We start from the raw sequence: 3491 nt of genomic DNA, 5'->3' as shown, positions 1-3491 counted from the left end.
ATGGGAATCATTCATTTCTAAATGCAAGCAGCCATGTGCTTTGCAATAATCATGCATTTTATAATGGAATGCAATCTCTGTATTTTTGCAAATTCCATATAACAGCTGTTGATCATTTTGGTTCCAGCAAATCATGCAGCTGATATGTTTCTTATGAAAAAGATTAAAGAGTGTTTGCATGCATTTACTCTTGGTTAGATGTTGCATATTTATGAGGATGTTTCATTCAGTGTGAAACTGAAAGTCACAGTGACCATAATGTTAGACTGGATAAGGGCCCCATGTTCACCGCTGCAATTATGTTAGTACATGTGCAAGCTTCTATTATTTTAGAGGTGTAATATACTCCTAGAGCTCTACAGTGACAGGACTTGTCAGATGCAGCGAAAAGTGAATTTCATTAACATGCATTCTGTACACTAAATGCATAAACTGAAACCCTGATGAGGGAGTTACATCCTAAACAATTAAATGGACTTTGATAAAATTTGGTATTAGAAGCCTGCAGTAAAAGTTGCTCTGCAGTTTCAGGTTCATTAGTATACTACTCTCAAATTGAACTTTATCAAATGTAATGCACGCAGTAGTGTAGTTTGGTTGAGGCATTTTGCTAGAAGCCAGAAGGTCATGGGTTTGATTCCTGATGAGGTCATTGGATTTTTTCAATTGATCTAATCCTTTCATGGAGCCAGGATAGCATAGTCAGTATAGCAACTGGCTGTGGGCTGGTTGATCGAGGGGTCGGAGTTCGAGTCCTGATAGAGTCAAGAATTTTCTCTTCTCCATATCATCTAGATGGGCTATGGGGTCAACCCAACCTCCTATCCAATGGGTACCAGGGAGCTCTTTCCCTGGAGGTAAAGAGGCTAGGGCGTGAAGATGACCAATCACATCCAGCTACTGCCAAGGTCAAGAAAATGTGTCTGTACATCTACCTAATCCTTCCAGCCACACTATGGCCCTGGGGTCAACTCAGCCTCTAAAACAAATGAGTACCAGGAATCTTCCTGGGGAATAAAGGGCAGCGGGCGCGCAAGGCTGACAACCTTACCGCCATCTATGAGCTGATTGTTTAGAAAACATGGGAGCCTCAACATCTCACAACCCTATGGGTCTTCACAGCCTGTTACAGGGATAGCTTTACCTTTTTTTTTCAACTTTAATGTTTGCAAGTATTAAAATGCTTGCAAATCAGATTTGAGAATTTATCAAGAGTTCCAAAACTGACAACTTTATGGTTTTATTTTTGGAAACTGCATTGTGCATTGCAAGAAAATAAATAAGATTACCAATGCATAAGTTCTTTAGGCACATTTCTTTAACATCACCACATTAGGATTAGAGAATGAAAACACAAAGACTTCAACCCTTTTTTAAATGTCCTAATTTGACAATGAAATTACCTTTCATAAGGTTTTCAAATAAGGAGTCTTTCTTATTTTATCAGTCCTTCTGATCTAGGAGTAAGGCACTGAACATCTGTGCCAGAAATCTCCAGTTGAATCTAATGCAGAAATTTTTGCTTTCATTTCCCATCTATCATCTCTGACAAGGAACTGACTGTGAAGTAAGTAATCATTTATCTTGTTTTTCAGTAAAGGCAAATGCTTATGTTATTAGTCAATTTGGATTTGTATGAGACTCAGTCAATACTATCAAATTCATGCCCAAAAAATTTATGTAAAATACTGAAGAAAAGGAATGATTGATGTTTCACCAGTCACTATTGATTCATCTATTTAAAAAAAAATAATAAATCTTGAAATGTAGTACATGAATAGATGATAGTAATATACTCTCATTTTAAGATGTTTGGCCTTTCATTGCTATTTAAATAAAAGGTGGCTCTGTGGCACATATGTTATAGTGCCATGCATTAATTGAAATTAATGAAATTAAACAAAATATATGTCATAATTCAAAACTGACATTCATTGTTTTAACATAGAATGGAGTGATGGAGATAAAGGTATGAAACAGATAAAGGAAAGGAAAAAAGGTGAAGGCATAAATATATGAAAGAATTTTAATTTCAAAAGGCCCTTTGGACTACTGTATCATCAGTACACTTTTAAATGTAATTAATAAAGTGAACAAGCTATCTGACAGTTTATACCAATATTATGTTGCGTGTTGTCTATTATCTGAGGGATATTTGATGTACATGATGTTTCAGTAGTTGACTCTACTGCTGTTTTCAGGTGATTGCTTATCACCGTGAAAAGTATTTGAGAGAGTTTTTACACCGTAACTGTGGAACTTGGGGTCTCATGTTTGAAGCTGTTTATACTTGGATTTTATTTTACATTGCCAGAGTTCTGTTTGTAATCAGATATGAAACACATGTTAATGAAACATCCTTGTAAGTGACTGCCATCTGGAAATAGTTAACAACACCAATCATGTTTGTTAACATGTGTTGAGACAAGTGCTGTGAAGAGTTCCGAAGGTAGTTTCACAGTCAAGTGCTGAAAGATAAATGTAACATTGGTACATGTATAAAGTTTTATATTTTCATAAGTCTATTGCTGAACCTTGTGATTAATAATATCATTAATGTAATATTGAAATTATTTATTGATCATTTTATGTTGATACCAATGAAATATTTGTGTCATGTGTACATAAAGGCTATGTTAATGTTTTAACAGATAAATAAAGCAGTGTCCATGCTGTTGATGGTGACAATATTTCTGTTTGTATTTATTTATTTTTCCCTTGCAGTTTAGTTTTTGTTTTATACCCATTTAGATGTCGACAGAGAAGGATGAGCATAAAACCAGAGTCACACAGGTATCTTTAATAACTGTGTAAGTAGTACTTCTATTCTGTATTCCGGTGATTATGTGTTCAAATCTCGGCCTGGAAACACGTCTTTCTTAGTTATTTAGGGAAATGCCAGAAGAGCATCTGAAATTAGGCTGCAGTCGCTTCCTTCCACATTCTTTTGAATTCAGTATTGATTCATCATCCTAGCCTTCAAGCCTATAGAATCTGAAATATTGAAAATCTCATTAAATATGCCATAAATAAAGTAAACTAGTACCTATATCACTTTCGCACGAATTGGGATGATGTCATGTTTAGAAGTATATATATGTATAATACATTTCACACATCAATTAATGAATCATACTAGTGCTTATTTTATAAAATATTTTGTGCCTGTTTACAGTCCTACATTTACCATTCTTCCCTTTTCTGAAATTCTCACTTTATTTCTTTGCCCATCCCAGTATTTTACCCTGATATTTCGATATAAATTCCGGAAATAGATACTTTTATACAAGGACGTAATCACAACACGATTAACTGAGCAAGTCAAATTAAAGTATGGAAACAAAAACAAGCGGGAATGGACCAGTCGGGCAACTAGTAACTGGAACTGGAACGAAAATGGTGAGTGATTAGTGATACGGATTAAAGGGAACTTCTCATTCGAGCTGTGTTCTGTGGAGAAAGGGAAATACGAAAAGGACAACAAAACAGAA

Source organism: Cryptotermes secundus, unplaced genomic scaffold (genome assembly GCF_002891405.2).
Source record: "Cryptotermes secundus unplaced genomic scaffold, Csec_1.0 scaffold394, whole genome shotgun sequence".
In the NCBI taxonomy this organism is placed as follows: Eukaryota; Metazoa; Arthropoda; class Insecta; order Blattodea; family Kalotermitidae; genus Cryptotermes; species Cryptotermes secundus.
This window is presented reverse-complemented; position numbering follows the sequence as displayed.